We start from the raw sequence: 13,763 nt of genomic DNA, 5'->3' as shown, positions 1-13,763 counted from the left end.
GTCTGTGTTCCCCTCTGTCAGAACATACCTCTCCGTGTATCCCAAATACCCATTCATGTTCCTGTTTCCCTCCTGGAAAACTGGTTCCATAAAGGGGCCCAGAGTAAATATTTTAGATTTTGTGAGTCTTATGTCTGATCTCTGTCATCCATTCAGCTCTGCTGTGGGAGCACCCAAGGGGCTATGGATGGCACAGAGAGAGCTTCGCTTCCAAAAGCAGGAGGATTGGAGGTGGCCTAGAACCTTGGTTTGCTGACCCTGGAGCTCCTGGGTAGGAGGGGAGACTCCTACTATTTCCTTGTCTCCTCAGTGTTCAGCTCAGGGCCTGGCACACACTTACTAGATGCTCAGTGGTGGGTGCGCAAATGAACAAAAACCAAACGTGCTGCCCAAGAGAAGTCTTCCTGAATTTGTTGTTATTAATAGTTGGGAAAAAAACTGTCATGTGGTAAAAGGAAAGAGACTGGCATGGACCTAGGACACATCAGGTGCCATTGTTAATGCCCTACATTTCTTGGTTCAACCCAGCCATAAGCTAAATCTAACACATCATGTAGACAAATTACCTGTGAGGAGCTGGCTTCCTAAGTAAGCAAACAGACTCCAGAAATCTCTTGCCTTTTCCCTCCAGCACTGGGGATTTGAGCCCAGGGCCTTGAGCATGCTAGGCAAGTACTTTTCCACTGAGCCTCAGCTCCTCTGTCACTCTTAATTTGTAACTGCTTTCATGGAAAGTTCAATGACAGCTGTCAACCCAGGCACTATCAGACATGAATTCACAGATCCAACTCCCTGGCTCCCTCTGCCGTGGGAGTAAACATGGCTGCTTGGGTAAGAGTGAAAGGGGGCTAGTAGGACAGTAAGCATCCTGTCCACCTGCATCCAGGACAGCTGGCCACCCCTTTTGTGCCCAAAGACAGCATGTGTTGAATCAGGTTGATCGTCTTGATTAGCTTTCTTTAATGGATCAACCATTTGTCTGAGTGCAGGACTTCTGGGACAGCAGATGTCTCCAACCTGCAGGTGCCTTCGGGCCTAGCTCTCCATCCTCCCCCTGCCTGCCTGGCTCATCCTGTGCAACACTGCTTTCTTGGTCTCCAAGTTCTGAGTTGCCGCCTTTCCCCTGTCCAGTCCCAGGCTAAATCTCCAGGCAGAGTGTTCTTGGGCATCAAAACAGAGATGACAGTACCAACTTGCCAGCCCGCACTACTAAACACTAAATGAAATGGGCCCAAGCCATGAAGAAATATGGGCAGAGACACAGTAATGAACTTGGTCCTTAAAAAAAATGAGTTTAACTTGGTTGATTCTGCATTGTTGGAAATTATATTTATACTTTTCTACATTTGACTAGAAATCAAATTAGAATGCATTTTCCTTCACAATGTAGCTCTTACTTTAAGCCAAAGATGAGAGAGAAGAGACACTCCCGTTTATAAAAGCATTAATTTTCCATTGGTTTTATTTAAACAGCAAATCCACTAACAAGTTTTTAATATTTTGTTCATTTATTACATTAAGTAGACAAATATGCATACAGTTTTAAAACAATCCAAAAGGCATAAAAGGGCCACAGAGGAAAGTCACTGTCCTACCCAATGTAGTCCTCCAAAGATATGATATACAAAGATACAGATGCAGATATATAGATATGGATTTTCCTTAAACAAATGGCAGCACATTCTACACACAGTGCTCTACACTTTGCTTTCTTCCACTTGGCAATTCATCTTGCAACTTACTCCGTACCTGTATATATACTGCTGCCTCATTCTTTTTATTGGCTGCAGAGCATTATGATGCTGAGACACACTGTAATCTGTTTAACCAGTTTGCTAGTGATGGGCATTCATTCCCCGCTGAAGTTTTTAAGGGAATGAGATTAACACTCTACAAGCTGGAACTGAGCAGCTGAGCATAGCAGGCATCCCTGGTGCGAGGACACAGGGTGCAGGCGCTGCAGGAGACCTGAGAGACTTGCACACCCGGGTCCTCCACATGGAGGGGAGTGTGGACCACAGATCATTTACAAAAGGCTGAGAAAAGCAGCCGGAGCTGGTCTTTATATTAGTTAGAGAGCCACGCTGGTGCCTGAACATTGCCAACTTCCTCCTTAGCAGTAAAAACAACAGGTCGGCCTCTGAGAGCCCTGTCCTTCACAGGCTCACTGAGTGGATCCTACGGGACCCAGTTGCCTCCTGGCTCGCAGCGGGGATCCTGTGGGTGCCACACGCTGCTGAGCACTTGGCTGAGGGGCTCCGGGGCGTGGGTGCCCAGGGGACCACACTCACCAGAGGCCCCTTCTTCCCTTCCAAAGTGCTCAGCTCCCACCTTGGGTACCAGCAAAGCAGGCACAAACGAAAACAGGCCTGGGGGTGCAAAGGAGAGAGCTGCAACACTGTTTTACAATCCCTGGGGCAGGGAGGTAATCAAACCGAGGGATTTTGTGTACTTTTTCACTAAGGTGGTAGGAGTGTGGCACAGTTTGATTGGAAAAACAGATTCAAGCATTAAGAAGACTTTAGCCGCCTGCGTAATTTTTCATAGTGAGAAAATGAATTGCTTTGGCAATGTACCACCTTTTAAAATAAGAATTCTGCAAAATACTCTAAAGTATTAGTGACTCAGTTTAAAATTAAGAAGCCCTTAAAAGCCAAGTTCCACAGCCAGATTCTTAATTTAGTTAAAATATAGTAATGGTAAGAGAGGAGATAGAGAGAGAAAGAGAGAGAAAGGAAGGAAGAAAGGAAGAAGGAGAGAAAAAGCAAACATGTCCTCAGGCATATAGGACATCCACTAAGAGATGCGTCAGCTGCTTGAGTGCTCCCCAAGACCCATTAGAAAGCAGGGTGCCACTCCCACAGGGGTCTCCACAAGACGGGGGGGGGGGGGCCTCGTGGAAAGGACAAAGCTGTGTCCTGTCAGCCACCAGGCAAAGACATGCAAGGTTCTAGTGTCTCCAGCAACTTCAAAAAAATGGCTAGAAATGAGTGAGTTGGCAAATGAAGGTAAACCTAATTCACCTCAGCGAGCGGAGCCCATTCTCCAAGTCCATTAGCAGAATCTTCCCAGGCACCTGGGGGACAGCTGGCCCCACAGGGTGTTCCTTTCTGTTGGATGAGAGGATTATGCAGGCTGGTGGGCATCTGAAAGTCTTCATGCAAGTAATGAACTTGAAGGATGCGAGCTAGCAGAACAGTAGCAGGTAGCAGGATCCTCTGTGTCAAACTGCTCCAGGCCCAGGTCACGTAACCTGCAACGGGGGGAAGAGAAGGCCTAAAGGGAAGAGAGAGCCTTTACCTGGTCCCACTGACCCAGATACCTGTTTGCTCATACTCATAACCTTGTCTTTTACTCTCTCTCTCTCTTTTTTTTTTGGTACTGGGGATCGAACTTGGGACTTTGCGCTTGCAAGGCAGGTGGCGGAACCACTGAGCTAAATCCCCGGCCCTTTTTTTTTTGGTTTTTTGAGACACAGTCTCGCTATGTAGCCCAGGCTGTCCTTGAATTCACAACTATCCTCCTGCCTCAGCCTCCCAAGTGCTAGGATTATAGGCAGGCACCCCGTGCTTGGCTTCCTCTCTCTCTCTCTTTCTTCTTCCTTCCTCTTCTCCTCTGTCTCTCTCTCTCTCTTTCTTTCTTCCTTTCTCATCTGGAGATTGAACCCTGGGCCTTCACACTGAGCTACATAGCCAGCCACGTGTTTGTTTAGACAAGGTCTCCCCAAGTTTCTAAGTTGCCCAGGCTGGGTTCACACTTTCAGTCCTCCTGCCTCAGCATGCCAGAGAGCTCTTTCTTTTGATAATCGAATGGCTTTGATTTTGAGGGGTGCACAGGGCTCAGGAAGGGCTTCTTTGGCCCCCACTCTGTGTTCTTTGCCAGGTGGGGTCCTGTGACATGAGAAAGGCCAGCAACCTCAGAGAACCACCTGGAACGTATGCTTTCGATGTAAACTGAGGTTGCCAGGCCACATCGCAGGAGGTGAGCTGAAGATAGGATGTGGTGAGAGTCTGGTAAAGCCCTGGAGGGAGTGAGAGCTCTCCCTGGTTCTGGGCCATGGGCTCGGGTACTGCAGCAGAGCAGGAGTGCCCCAACACGTCGTCTCCCTGGGAGCTAGAAGAGCCATCACTACGGACCCAGGTGCTGGGAGCTTTGCCACACTGCCTCCAGCAGGAGAACCAACTAGAAGAGCCCTTCCCACAATCACCCCCACACTGGCACCTTCTCAGCTCCCCCTGTCATCAGCAGCTACTCTGCAGACACAGGTCCTAGAGAATAAATGCTCCTTTTCCTCTACAAGCTTCCTTCCACTCAGGAAGTATGGGGTGCTGGTTTCCATCAGTACTACACTTGCCCTAATCCCAGGAACTCATAATTTCTGGCAGAACCAAGGGCCTCTTAGCAAATCAACCGACAGGACCTCCCTTCCTTGAACTTCAGGAGCCAAATTCCCTCTCCTCTTCAGACAGCCCCAGGGGTTGGTGGAAAAACCCAGCAGTACTTTCAAACTGGTAAGGGTAGATAGCTGCAAGGACTACGTTGAATACGAGACCATGACCATTCAAAAATTCCTTAGGATCTTTCTGCATGAATTGTAGCTTAACTGTGGTTCAGGCAGGTTCTGGATGAAGTAAGTGGTAAGTTACTAGAGAAAAGGACTGGAGCTTGAGCCAGCCAGGGTGGGAGTCAGCTGCAGTCTGGAAGGGCCTGGTGAGGTCTGGAGGTAAGAACTCTGCTATGCAAAGTGCTGCTTTCTATCAGAAATCTTCACTGGCCAGAGCCCAAGCTCATTCTCATACAAGGGCCGACACCGGTGGTTAGGAGACACCAAAACGAATCTGAGGGTCGTGACATTAGCTAAGCTGCCTGCAGAGAAAGCAGACTCAAGGAAGAGTTCCACTTGGGGGGCTGGGGAGCCTTGGCTGGGAATTCTGTCTGTTTATTGAGCAATTTGGGTGGTGATAGAAATCAGTCTCTCCCTCTGCCTACCTGTATGTGGGAACTTTGGGTTATCTGGAGGGAAGTGTCAATGTATGCAGTTGTGGGTCAGGCCATGTGACCTTACTGATAAATGCAAATGGGCTCCTCGTGATTTCTCTGGCCTCTACTGTCTGTCATGCCACCTGCCCATCACAGCAAGAGCAGGAACTAGATGGCAGATGCATGGAGGAGAGCCAGTCCAGTGTGGGGGGCTGTGTTTTCTAAGCCCCAACTGCAGGGAACATGGCAATGCCAACGCCAAGGGGATCAGGTAGCCAGAGCATCAGGCTGGAAGGACCTGAAGTCCCAGCCTTGCCTGCATCTCCCCTTCTCTCTTGTCCTGAGGGCTGCTGTGTAAAATCAAAGCCCCATCTGAGCTCAGGGTCACCTAATGGTACAAGCACTCTGCTGGGCTCATTCCTGCCTCCTAGGTTGTCCTTTTCCCTCCTCCATGGCTGTCAGGAAACCCTGGCCAACCTGCCTAACATGTGTTAATGGACTGATGAGCTGATATTTAGCTGGGTGGTCACATGTGCAAGCCACGGGACCTTGCACTGTCTCCTCCCCTGACTGGTGGGGATGGTGCGGAGGGGAAAGGTAACTTTAAAATATGTACCTAAGTGTCCTGCAAAGCTACTGGAGTCAAGGTGGGCCATGCAGTGGCCTCATTGCATGTTCCTCAGATTCTTCCCCCAAGCCTCTCCCTTTGCCTTTACAGCATTTATTTTTCAAGGGCCTGCTGCTGCAGCAGCCAAAATAAAAATGCATGGAGATTCTGCAGCAGAAATAAACAATAACTTTATTGTTTATCCACAGCCTCCCTGCAATGTAAATCATGTGTTTCCGACCTGCCACTGGGGCCAGGAGTGTGTAGGTTTCTGTTTCTTTAGAGGCCCCATCGTCTCGTGTGCAGAGTGTTAGGAGAGCCACCATGACCACATCTGTCCCTGCCCCACACCCCAGCCACGCCACGGATCTCCCATATGTCAGAGCACAGAGGGGTGAACGTTGCCCACCCAGCCCTCATCTAAGAGGAGCCCCGGTTCCCAGGAGCAGACCTTCTTTCCCTCCCTGCACACTTCCCTGGTTTTTCACCCTGTGTTGTGACTTTGTTGAAATGGAATGCCTGCCTCTCTCTGCTGGAGTTCCAGGATCCTGGCTCCTGCTAGGAACATCAGGCTAGAATGTCTGCCTTCCAGCTGGCCCCTGACCCGGCCACACACCTAGGTGGCAGGGAGATGTGTGGCCCTACCTTGGCACTAAGGAGGACAGCTGGTCCCTCCTCTGTCTCCAAGTTGCCCTCAGGAATCACATCCCAGAGCATGACTCTGAGCCATAGAAGCTACTCTGCCCCAGCTTGGCTACAGCCTACGAGACTGTTTTTTCCACAAGAGGCTTTTTGTCCTTTTTCGTGGCAATGGACCTCAGAACACCCAATTTGCCTCAACCCCACCCCGACCCTTGGGCTTCTGCTAGGCCTCCCAGCTCCCAGCGAGAAAGGCAATAATTTCCATGGAGCCTTTGTCATCGGGGTGCCACTGGCCCTCCACCCCTCTGAGCCATTGTTAGGAGTGCTGGGACCAAAACCACAGGAAGCTCTCTTCTATCCATCCTTCATGGCCAGGGAAAGTCCAGGAGGCCCTGTCCCTGCATCCAGCCATCAAAGCCACTGAGCCTCACCTCAGGGGGACAAGGTAGGTGGGCTGTAAATCAATATAAACCTGCCAGGTTGTTCTTTCTCAGCCTCAGTGGGCATGGCCTGAACTGACTTCACCCCAGAATCCCTTTCCCCTCCCTTAAGAGAGTGCACACCCCAGAGTTGGGCACTCAGTAGGAAGAGCCTCCACCCTGGACTCCACTATTACCTTTAAGGGGCCTGCTGAGGCTCACCCCTCACCCTGGCAACAGCCCCAAACTTCCAGGATTCCCTCAAAAACTTCTCACATGTCCTGTACCCACTAGTTAATCTAAAGATCTCAAGAAGGAGTCTCCATATCCAGGTTCCCAGGCTTTCTTGAGAGAGCATCCCTGCATTCAACCCCGCTCTCCAGAGGCATGGTGACTGGCGGGGTGACAGAAATGTGCTTCCCAGTGAGGTGATCCAAGACAGAGATGCCACTTGGGTCCAAGACCCATGGCACTGAGGGTCTTGCAGGCAAAGGACAGTGACAGACTGCTGAGGAGCCAACTTGGGCAACTGTCATGGAACAGAGAATACTCAGAGCTTCTAACACACAGGGGACAGCTCCACACACAGCCCAAACTGCCACCCACAGCCACACAAGGGAGCTCTGATCAGGATTCAGTCCCACTCCCCCACCCGCAACCTCTCTCACATCAGAGCTGCAGCTTTGGTATCTTCCCTGAGATTGTCTTTGGGCCCAGGGGCCCTTTGCCAACACGGCAGACATCAGGGGCCTCATATGGGACCCCAGAGCCTCATATGGGACCTGGCAATCGGGAAGTTCTTGGTAGATATTTCTACAATGAATGGGACTAAAGTTCCAACCACAGCAGCCTTGCCCTTCTTTGAAATCCCTCTCAGTAGTCCATGGCATTCAGTCACTCAAGAAGCCATTATTAGTCAACTGCACCAGGCACTGCCAAGACCAGCAAAGAGGTGGAGCCGTGCCCCTCCAGAGACAAAGAGAGTCTAAAGAAAATGCTCACGGGCAGTGAGGCTGCATGTGATACTGGGTATATCTGACACTGGGGATCACCTGTCTTGTTCATAGAAGGGACAAGGGTCAGGGACTGGAATCAGGGCCCACCCTCGCTTTTGGGGACATCATAGACCTTCTGTAAGGAAAAGTCCAGCACTGTGATTCTTATCCATGGACAGTCTTGTACCCCTAGGACATTTGGCAACATCTGGCAATTGTTTTGGTCTGTAAGTAACTGGAGGGGGTAGGCAAGGCTGCTGTCATTCACGGGTAGGAGCCAGGGATGGCTGCACCACTCAGAATCATGCAGCCCCAAATGCTGGCCAGGCTGGTGCTGAAGGAGCCTGCTCCAGCCCAGTTATGTGTGAGCAGAGGTTCAAGTCAGCCAACTATGATTCCATGGGGCTCAATTCTTAACTGCTATGATCCTCCATGCCCTCATCACTGAAACCAGGGAGCTGACGGCACCTATTTACAAGGCTCATTTCAGGACCCATGATGTGTGGAGCACACACCCATGGGTGAAAGCATCGTGGCTGCACATAGCCCGGGAGCAGACAGAGGCAGAGAATAACACGCACAAGTGTGAGGGATCAGTCGGACAAGCCCGGGGAAGCTCCCCAGAGAAGGTGAGGATGGAGCTACTGAGGAAAAATGTGGGCTGAGTGCAGAGGGGAGCCAACGAGCCTGCCATGAGGCTGGCCCTTGCTGGGCACCTTGGAGGAGGGGAGCTCCAGAGGCTGCAGCCCAGAAAGCAGGAGGAGTGGGTGTCATTTTAGGCAGCTGAGGGAGGTCCTGTGGATCCTTGAAGGCCATGTTGACCATACTGGTCTTTATCCCAAGAGCAATGGGGAGCCACTGAAGGTTCAAGCTAAGAAGGGATGAGGTGAGATTGGGTGAAAAGCGTCTGTGGCAGTTTTGTGAATAATAGAGCAGAGGGACATTACAGAGGCACCAGAGTGCTGGGGACAGTCAGGTCAAGGAGGCGGGCGACTCCAGAAAAACGTGGACAATGCAGAGGCACCCAAGCCGTGGGTTGGAGACAGGCTGAGGGTACGGGAGAGAACTTGCTGGTAAATTCTGATGGACAGAGACACTGTTCACTGAGGCAGGAAAGTGAGAAGAAGGCCAGGTTCTTGGGGAGGAATTTCAACTTGGCTTTAGGGTAGGTGAGGCCCTAGGGCCTTCAGGACCTGCAGGCTTATTCTGTTCTTCAGCCCTTGCTCCTTTCTGCCTGACAGCTATTCCCTCTACACCAAGGTATGCATACGTCCCCAGGGTCATTTCTGCAGCCAGGAGCAAACTTTCACCACCTCCTTCTTTAGACCAAACCCATCCTTCCAGCCAAGTTCTTCCTCCTAGATGTCTTGCAGGCAAACCAGCTTTGGTCCAGACATGCAAGTTGAATCGGATCTCAGCCACCGTCTGCCAGGACCAAACCCCAACCGAAGTGCCTCCCAACACAAGACAAGACTCTGTCCCCACTTGCACTTCTCCTTGGCTCATTCTCTACTTATTCCCAGGCATACTTTTAGCCATCTGCCTGGAGCAGGGAAGACCTGCCTTGTCACCTTTGTAGAGCCCACACCCAGGGTCTTGCACTGAGCCGTGAGTGGCACAATGTTGAACCACAGCCTCCCCAGGCCTTGGGAGTACCCAGCCACATTTACAACTCAGCATGTGCATTCCAAACAGGCCGCAGGAGCTGCCTGCTCAAACACTGTTCCATCTTGTGCTTGGAGCTAAGGTCGAGCACATGGATCTGCACAGAAAATGCTCTTTAAAATGCACTATGCGCCTGAGTTCAAAGAGATGCCTGCTTCTCAGTGAATTTCAAAAAGGAGCAAGCCAGTGATGGATGACCTCAGTTGTTACCAGGCTGAGGAACTAGGGGCTCTGTCTGTCTGCAGGTAAATAAAGTGTGGACATATATCACCTACTGGGTTCTGCCTGAGGGAGGCTCTTAAACCTGTTGGACAGCAAAACAGCTTTCAGCTCATCAGAATATCATACAATAAGGCTCTTACCTGGATGAACATGGAGTCACAGCTGTGGGGAGAGTCCCATCATAGAGGGTAGGGTGTCAGGTTCATGATGCTAATGGCTAAACAAGGAGCCTGACTTCGAAGGTGGTGTCTGCAGAGAGGAAGCACCTTGGAGCTGTTTCAAGGTACAAACAAACAGGGGTGACTGGGGCTGCTTTCCTGTTTTTTGTAGAGATTCTGTTTGTGAACTTCCCATCCTGGACAGCACTGTGAGACAGGTCTGGCTTAAGAAGGGGAAGAAATTAGCTGAGTTCATCAATGGTGCATTAATTACATCCCTCTGTTTCCTCTCCTTCTAGACCTGCTGTGAAATAAGAAATGGGATGAGCTATTAGCAAGCCATTACTGAACATGCCCATGTCCAGAACACCAGGTTAGGCACCTTGGGGAGAGATTTCTGAGCTGCAGAAGTCCTCCTGGCAGCCCCGGGCTCTGCACACACATGCAGATGCCTCCAAAGCCATTGTGGAGCCCTGAGTCACCAAGCAGATGAATGCAGGCAGGTGGGTCTGTCACATACTTTGGGGGTGAAGTGAAGCAGTTTCCAGATGAGCCCCTGCAGCTTGCCTTCCCTTTGGGGAGCAGAGCTGGCCATCTGCAGACTTCCTCTTCATGTGTTGCAAATTGTCCCAGGGTTTGCTGGGCCTGGGTGCTGCCTTTGTCATGGGGTGAGGCATAGAAACAGGTACAGAATGAAGGATGGCTCCATCCCGCCAAGGTGAGCAGGTATATAATTACCCTGGAACGAGTGCTTTGGGAGATTATTCATACAGATTATTTTCCCAAGATGGACAGCTTCTCATCAGGGCTTGGGAGAGCTAGGTTTGTGACCTTGGGTGAGTTACTTGCTTCTGGGAACGCTGCCCTGCCCCCATCTGCTGATGAACATACCTGCCAGCCAGTTCCCGGGTGCCTTTGTGGGCCCTGGATGGCCCATCACTTCAGTATTCCAACCCCACACTGGTTAAACAAGCATTGAATGATGCACGGCACCAGGCTTCACCCTGTGCTGAAACGCAGGCTCCTTGCTCAGTTCCCCAGGGAAAGCCTCATTCATTAAGTGAGCATTTATTGAGTGTTTGCTGGCTGCCAGGGGCATGCAGGCCACAGTGCAGAGCTTCGGGCCTGCTGCCTCCTGGGGCCATCTTGGCTTGCTGAGCTTGGAATTCATGAGATGGTCTGTTTGAATTCAATGCTGGACACATTTTCACAGTAGGCTTCCCAGTAGGCTTCCCACCTTCTACTTGCTAAGGTGGATGCTGTCAAACAGTGCATGCTGCCAAAGCAGAAGCTCTGGAATCCCCCTTCCTGGGTTCAAATCCTGTATTTATCTTTTACCACTGCCATAACTTGAGGAAGGGATGTGCCCCAAATCTAAGCAGTAATAGCCCTTATTTCTGGGCAGGGCCACATGCCCGGTGCAGCTGTTTAAAACATCTAGAGCACTAGTATCTCAACACATAGCAATAGAAAAAGCATTATATCTTACATTCTTTTCCTCTGTAACTTTTTTTCAAAACCCAGCATGTATTTTTCTTTTATAACATACCTCAGTTCAAATGCTGAGTTTTGATTGGAAATGGTGGATCTGTATTTAGATTTCATAAAATGTAAAGTGGAAGATGTAGATGCATGCGCTCTAGTTATTCCAAACAAATTTTAAAGTTTTCCAATAACTGAATCAAGTGCTACCATTTTTAAGATTTAATGAAGCCAAAGGAGACATGGCTCCTTGGTCACACTGGCCCAGCATGGGCTTTGGGAGGTCACGTGTGTCTGGTGGCTGTAGCTGAGCACCCTGCTGGAGGATGTACCTTCCGCATCACCAGAGGCCCTGCGTACTGAGTGGGGCTACTCTAGAACACCCTGCAGGGCCCTAGGAAGGTGGCGGCTCAGACCTGCAGAGTGGGGTGCATCTACACAGCTGACAGGCTCCCAGGCAGGATCCTGATGCAGAACCGAGCTCTAAGGAGCAGGGCTCAGGAGACCAGAGTCACCCATTCTCACCCTATCTTAGAGCATTTGCCCACATGACTGCTGCAAACTAGGCTTGCAGAACCTCCCAGTGTTTTGTGAATATGACCTAGAGTGCCTCTCCCAGAACAGGAATGGGTCCCCGGTACCAAAAAAAAAAAAAAGAGTATGCCAGAGCAGGAATGGGGCAAATACTCAGGGCCCTTATGCCACCATCGGTGAGAAACTGTCATATTTTTTGCAATTCTATCTCATATTAAGGGGAAATAGGCCTCTTTATAACTTATGCCTCCTGCCTTCCTTTTGCTCCTTGGAGCTAAGGAAAGCTAAGGTGACTGCTGGCTACACAGACAGACCAGCTCTTTAAGCATTCTAAGGCAGCTCTCACATCTCCTTAAAGTTCTCTTTTTCTACTCTAAACCATCACACCCAATCCTAGTACCATGGGAAGAGAAACCCAGTAAGCAATTAGCAGCCATTTGCACTTTAGTAAAAATCTGCCCATCAACTTGTTTTCCTCTATCGAGTTGGGAATAAACCCACCCAGCTCTCTAGGGTCAACTTACCGCAGGCTGTGGGACCAGTGTGTTGCAGGATCATCAGCAGAACTTCGGAGTTACAATCTCTGGCTGGCCACAGCCTGGATGGAGATGAAGCTTCCAGGACTGTGCGGTTGGTCCTGATAAGTGAGCTCACTCCAGAAGTCATGTGCAGACAGCAAACCAGGGAGTCACCAGGTGTTGTCGTCATGGATACCCGGGTCTGGCGCTTCTGGGCAGCGCCTTCATCTTCCCCTTCTCTGGCTGAACCGGTAGGGTATGGAGATAGGGCAGGTCCCAGTAGAGACCCACTTCCTTTTTCCCCTAACATGCCCCCAGGGCCCACCCCAAGGGCGTCTCCATGGCCCCGTCCTTCCCTGCTAAGGCACCTGTCACAGCCGCCCATCACTCACCCTACTCGCCCACGAGACTCAGAGTCTCCATCCATCCTGGTTATGGCGTCTTCAGTGCCTGGCACCTGATTGTCAGCAGCTCCCTTCTTCCTCTTTTTTTTTTCCTCTGCAATTCTTTATTAAAGATACTGTTGTACACATAGAAACTGAAACCAGGATTAAAGATTAATAACACATGTCAGGATCATGACATTAGAACTTAACATACTGGGGCTTTTTAGGGAAGTTGTTGACATCCAAATGACAGAACCAAGGTCAAAAACCAATGCATGGGTACCCTCAAAAATATTTACAATGAAGTAACTAGCTAACAGAATTTAAAATAGGTACAAGAAATTGAAATGACCAGCATCACATGATTTCAAGGGCTGTCTTTTCTATGCTTTTATCAGTTGTAACAGGAAGGTTTGGAAAGTTTATATTCTTAAATTGACTATTCTCACATATTAAAACCTTCCTATGGATTAAAGACTAGCTTTCAGACAACCTCTTCAGTGGAATTATACTATGGAAAAGGAGGTTCCCCAAAAAACACCTAAGCAGAACTAAGAGCTCTTTTGAAAACCATTCCCAATAAAAAAATTAAATAAAAAGTAAATATAGGCCAGGGATTTAGCTCAGTGGTTCCAGTGCCTGCCACGCAAGCGTAAGGTCCCAAGTTCGATCCTGGATACCAAAACAAAAACAAAAACAAAAATAAATATAAAACAAAGCTAAAAAAGATGTATCACCTGACACCATTTTCTGGATAACAGTATTTATTCACGAAAACATATCAGCTGTCTACTTTGTATATTTAAACCAAGACCTGAGGTTACTGGGGGCTGAAGCAAACTAGTATTTACACTGCATTCTTGAGTTTATGATGTGAACTTGCCCTGAAGAGGGAAGTTTGCTGGTCTATACAGAATGAGAGATTAAGGCTTGTTTTACCCCTGCCATTCCTTAGCTTTCACAAAACACTGGTCCACAAATTAAAATTTTCAAAAAGTTCCCAGACCCCAAAACTAAAATAGATGATCCCCTTTCATTTTCAAAGAATACAATATTGGGGAAAAAATTACCTGCCCACTTATAAATTAAGCATTTCGTATTTTTTCTAGAATACAAGTAGTTTTTTATTGTACAAAAGAATTACAATACGATTTG

The 13,763-nt window shown here is 49.3% G+C and overlaps 1 long non-coding RNA gene across 4 annotated transcripts in view; it reads right to left on the bottom strand.

Annotated features, from left to right (window-relative positions):
- Nucleotides 1-1,444: 1,444 nt before the first annotated feature.
- LOC106009043 (uncharacterized) overlaps nt 1,445-13,763 on the bottom strand; it is a 69,075-nt gene continuing 56,756 nt past the window's right edge. For 3 of the 4 annotated variants that reach the window (XR_002393536.2, XR_015445995.1, XR_015445996.1), the window contains 4 exons: nt 12,615-12,760; nt 12,229-12,465; nt 9,671-9,803; nt 1,445-3,253 (listed from right to left, as the gene is read on the bottom strand). This is a non-coding gene — a long non-coding RNA (uncharacterized LOC106009043). Of the gene's footprint in view, nt 3,277-9,670; nt 9,804-12,228; nt 12,466-12,614; nt 12,761-13,763 lie in introns of all 4 variants that reach the window. The other variant, XR_002393535.2, reaches the window with a different exon arrangement.

The sequence above is a fragment of the Heterocephalus glaber genome, unplaced genomic scaffold (assembly GCF_053883595.1).
Source record: "Heterocephalus glaber isolate CG9 unplaced genomic scaffold, H.glaber_assembly_v1.0 deba00001673, whole genome shotgun sequence".
Classification (NCBI taxonomy): Eukaryota; Metazoa; Chordata; class Mammalia; order Rodentia; family Bathyergidae; genus Heterocephalus; species Heterocephalus glaber.
The sequence above is the reverse complement of the archived record's forward strand: the minus strand, read 5'-3'. Positions and strand labels throughout refer to the sequence as shown.